General features: G+C 31.2%; 1 long non-coding RNA gene across 1 annotated transcript; it reads left to right on the top strand.

The window, feature by feature from the left end:
* The first annotated feature begins 3,272 nt into the window (after positions 1-3,272).
* On the top strand, positions 3,273-4,265 carry LOC114169703. Its single transcript, XR_003600991.1, has 4 exons — positions 3,273-3,365; positions 3,538-3,602; positions 3,841-3,930; positions 4,134-4,265. It is a non-coding gene; the product is annotated as an uncharacterized LOC114169703 (long non-coding RNA).
* Positions 4,266-5,629: the final 1,364 nt, after the last annotated feature.

Genomic DNA, 5,629 nt, shown 5'->3' with positions numbered 1-5,629 from the left:
ATGCTTGGCAACGGAGGAGGGATAGCTTGGGAGTTTTTATGATTTATGGCTTTGAAATAAATTGTAAACACTATGGATGTTTTATATTATTTTGAGTTTTATAAATTATGGAATTTTGGACTATTCATAGATTTAATAAAGTTTTAAATTTCCCGCATTTTTGGGAAATGATGCATTTATAAATGAAGCTGACGAAATAATTATTTATTTATTATTAAAAATCAGTAGTATCCTAACGGGATGTTACACGCCCAAATCTAAAACAAAACTTCATCATCACTAGATGACCTCCAGCCATCACAATGCAACCCCTCTACGCATCATCAACTTTGCATCATTCATCGTGCCTCAGATAAGACAACACACAAGTCATTCGAAACGCCTCCCGCCGCTGCATCAAACACATAAGCCACTACGAGCTCTACCCAGTCAGAAAACGAAGACACCAACCATCATTGGTCAGCCATCGCGCCAGATCTTGTGACCTAGCGCAAACCACGAGAGAGCACTACGCAAGCCCTGGTCCACAAGCTACACCGCACGAACAACTGGAGCAGATCTGTAAACCGTTGAGCACTTTCTCCCCGCACATGCCACAAACCGCAACTCACATAGATGATATCATTATCGTACATCACTCATCGAGCCACGCAAGCACCAACTGCGACCTCTTCCATAGATGTAGGAGCATCTCACCACTACAAATCCAACACGACTCACCATCTTCGCATATCCAAGAACCTGACTGCAAATTTACTTCGCCAACACGATGCTAATAATGATCCTTCCATCAACTTTCTCTTTGTAATTTCAACAAACAAGGATGATTCTCCAATAACAAGGAATTAATCTTTTCTGACGTGGAAGATTAAACTAAGCTATAACCACATAAAAAACTTCTATTGAACCATACCTCTAATACCATTTGTCAGAAAAAATGCATCATTAATTAAGAACATTATCGTCCTTACCCCCCAAAATCATCCTATTAATAGAGAAATAAGATAAAAAAAAACAATATAACGTGAAAATCCCAAAACCGAAGAAAACTATGACCGTTGTCTAATGACATCCAAAGAATAAACACTATGTGAAAATTTGTACAACACATAAACTACCCTCCCATGTCCTTTGACCCCAAGTACACCCACACTCTCCAAAGAAAAAATTAAACCCAAACCTCGAAACACTTTACTACAAGAGTATAAGAAAAGTCAAATACAAGTTTAAAGTGTGTTTGACTGGGGCAAGAAACACCATGGACTTAGAGTCCATTATATAGTCAACAACACCCACTCACTGGCTTATCTTAGGTGATGTGAGACTTTTTAAGACGTATTATTTTCATCAGCTCAACATGAGAGACCTACCTGCAAAGACTCTCTAATTCTAAAATGAGTAAGAGCTTATTAAAGATATGAGTAATATAAGAATAATAAATAGTATTGAGTGTATACCTCCTATGATGAAATCATATTTATACGTCTTTAAAGCCTATGAATATATTGGAGGATATATTAACAAATTTTGTTAATATATCATTTAATAATAATTGAAATATACATATATCTTGAATTATTAATAAAAATATTATCTTCCAATATCTAATCTAATATACAATTCTGAACTAACAAATGGCAACTTCTTCAATTTTTTAATATTTCTGGACCACTTCCATTCAAAATTTGTTTTCTACAACAAGAAATAATGGATACGTGTCAATCTCTCAGAACTTTGAACATTAAAAATTAAATCAAAAACCAAACACTCTCTCACTATTCCTTTCTGACCCTACGTTTTTCACACACAATTCCTCTTTCTCAGCCTCTTTCAAACCTCTTCAGCTTCTTCTCTCTCTTTCTCAAACCTCTTTAGCTTCTTCTCTCTCTTTCTCAAACCTCTCCATCTTCTTCTCTCTCTTTCTCAAACCTCTTTAGCTTCTTTGTTGACCAAAAGTGTTGGATCGAGGTTTTTGTCTTAGATCTACTGTTGTATGAATTTGTTTTTCTCAGATCTACTTTTGAGCACCTTCACGAGACTTGAAAAAAGGTAACCGCTTCTCATTTTACTATTCTTCTACCATCTTCTCGGATCTACTTTTCTTTTGGTACGAGATGTGTTGGATTTAGGTTTTTTTCTCAGATCTACTTCTCTTTTGAATGGTTTCTTTGCTCTCAGATTTGCTTTTCGATGTATACTGTTCGATTTATTTTTTCTTCTCAGATCTACCTTTCTTATGGTTGATGTTTTGCTCTGAGAGCCTTGAGCAACTTGACGAATAGAAAATAGGTAACAAGAATTCTGTTGTTTTTTTTCGTTCTTTATCCATCTTCTTAGATCTACTTTGTTTTCTATTATTTATTTTTCATGGTAATTTTTCTCTAAGATCTAATTTTTTTTGTTCGGTGTATTTTTTCAGATTTTGTTTTCTTTGTTGACGAAAAGTGTTGGATTGAGGTTTTTTTTCTCAGATCTACTTTTGTTTTAGTTGATTTTTTCCTTTGATATTCTTCACCGCCTTCATGAGACTTAAAAAAGGTAACCACTTCTCATTTTGTTGTTCTTCTACCATCTTCTCATATCTACTTTTCTTTTGGTATGAGATGTGTTGGATTTAAGTTTTTTTCTCAAATCTATTTCTCTTTTGAATGGTTTCTTTACTCTTAGATTTGCTTTTCCATGTATACTATTCGATGGATTTTTTCTTCTCAGATCTACCTTTCTTTTGGATGATATTTTGCTCTGAGAGCTTTGAGCAACTTGACGAATAAAAAAAAGGTAACAAGAATTATGTTTTTTTTTTCATTCTTCATCCATCTTCTCATATCTACTTTGTTTTCCATTATTTTTGTTTTTCATGGTAATTTTTCTCTAAGATCTACTTATTTTGTTCGGTGTATTTTTTCATATTTTGTTTTCTTTGTTGACAAAATGTGTTGGATCGAGATTTTTTTCTCAGATCTACTTTTGTTTTGGTTGATTTTTTCCTCTGATATTCTTCAGCACCTTCACGAGACTTTAAAAAAGGTAACCACTTCTCATTTTGTTGTTCTTCTACCATCTTCTTAGATCTACTTTTCTTTTGGTACGAGATGTGTTGGATTTAGGTTTTTCTCTCATATATTTCTCTTTTGAATGGTTTCTTTGCTCTCAGATTTGTTCTTCCATGTATATTGTTCGATGGTATGTATTTTTTTTTCATTTTTTTTTGTTTTCTTATCAAAGTTTCGATTTTTACTCTTAGTTGTTTCGCCTCTCTGGCTGAACAAACTCATGTTATTTTTTTTAATTTCATTTTTGTTTAGATCTATGAAATGGTGGACAGATCAAATATTTAAGGGGTCTTGAAGATCAAATGCAATAAGGTATTTTTTTTATCATTTTCTTGATTCATTGGGTTAAAGTTTTGGTTTTTATTGATTTAGGTCATTAGTTCTTTCACTTTCCATTTTCAGGGACATTTTTTCTTTTTTTTTTCAGCTTCTTCCGGCTCTTTGAATTTTTGATTCTTTTTTGTTTAACATCATCTTGGTGCAGAGCTCATTATTGAAGAGTAAAGTGCATAAGCTATGATTTTTTCTCCACTCTCTTGCTCTCTAATGGTATATGGTGGTTTATTTATTTTACGGTGGTATATGTTTTATTTATTTTTTCATCATCTTCTGATGCTTTTTTATTTTGTAATTTTTTTTATTTTGTTGTCTGTTTAGGTCTCCTTAAAGCGTATTCTCGTCTTTTGAATAAATTGAAAGGAAAGAAAACGCAAAGAGAGTAAAATGAACAATAATACAATGTGAATTCAAGTAGTTTTATTTGTTTTTCCTTTTCTTAAAACTCCAGGCTATTCACATTCAAACACAATTATAGCAAGATTTAACCATTGCCATTTTTTGCAACAATCAATTCAACACATTAAATCACTCCAACTTGGTAAGCTTTAGTTTCCTTACATCTTCTTTCTTTTTAACTACAATTTCAGAAAAGGGCCATTGATTAATATTGTTTTATTCTTACTTCATTTATATATATATATATATATATATATATATATATATATATATCCCAATTGCTATGATGAAGTGTTTTTTATATCCCAATTGTAATTTGATATGAGTGGATCTTAATCGTTGCAGATGAATATGAGTGGAAATGCATATGGTGTCGTGATAAAGTAACTGTGACTTAGGAATTGATACTGACAGCCTAATAGTAAGTATGTGTAATGAGATCTTTAGTTTGATTACATTTTTTATATCCAAAGTGTAGTTTGCTAATTTGATCTTATTTATTGCATATAAGTTTGACTGTCACTACAGACCACAATCTTGACATTGAGTTATATTCCACACCTTGAAAACAATTATCACCAGACAATAGCTTTGAATGGGATGGTTTCGATTTGGATACTTAATAATTGTCTTTTTCATATTTGAGTGTATATTTTTTTGTAGTATCCCAAACTTGTAGACTTTAAGTTTGTTGATTTGTAAATATGATATGACATATATTGACTTATATATACACTTTACATGATTCTACTTTTTCTTTATTTATGAATTTCATTTATGTGGTCAACCCAAGATGTAGTGAAGATTCTAATCTCAAAGTAATGATTTTCATGTAAATAATGAGATTCCCAGACATAAATATTGATAACTTAATTCTAAAAGTAATATTGAATTAAAAAATAACAATTTATTTAAGAAAATAATTAACTTATACAATCCATAAATTCATATACGGTTGATAACTACAAATTAATCATGTTATTTATTCAACGATCACATATATTATACAATAAAGTAATAATTATCAGATATTGGGTTCAAATCTTTCTTATCCTTAAAACAGTTATCATAAAAAAGAAAAAACTTTATACTTATTCACACGGTTTCCATCAATTATATTGAATCAAATCCAAAGAAAAAAGAAAGATGAAATATTTATTGCAAGTTATCAAAGTTTAACTAATTACCAAACAAGTAGTTGATTCAAATTGTTTATTTAACTTATAAGGTTAAGCCACAGAAAAATAAACCCTTTAAATTATTAGTCATATTATTACACGTCACTGATAAATTATTATGTCAATTTTATAATTTAGCACAAATAAATTCATATCCAAATATTACTTTTTAACCTTAATAAAAAAAGTTATTAAATTTTAATTCAATACTAATTGATTTGCCAATAAAAATTATAGATGGAATTGTTAATAAGTTTTTTTATTAAAAATTATAATTTATTTGTCTCTTTCAACACGCCATCATCATTAATTATGTAGCATTAATTATGAAAAAATTAATAATTTTCTTTTGTGTGTCTTAACTGTAACGTCCCATTTAATTATTAAGCGAAATTAAAGGAAAACGTCACACAATATAAGTACTGTAGCGTAGTCCTGGGGCCCTTAACGCAACCCCGACAAAATTCGGGTACACCACGATGCCAAGGAAAGCTGAATACGAATACAACGTAGAATGTAGCGTAGAAATACGGAAAGAGATACATGGGCCATAGCCCTAAATAAAACACAAGAAAAACTCCAGCCCAGATGGCTAAGCAGCGAAATCACCATTCGCTTGTTGACCATGAGAACCTCGCCCAACTGCTCCCATCAACCAAGTTG

This window comes from Vigna unguiculata, chromosome 2 (assembly GCF_004118075.2).
Source record: "Vigna unguiculata cultivar IT97K-499-35 chromosome 2, ASM411807v1, whole genome shotgun sequence".
Taxonomy (NCBI): Eukaryota; Viridiplantae; Streptophyta; class Magnoliopsida; order Fabales; family Fabaceae; genus Vigna; species Vigna unguiculata.
Note: the sequence above shows the minus strand (reverse complement) of the source record. Positions and strands in the feature narration are given on the sequence as shown.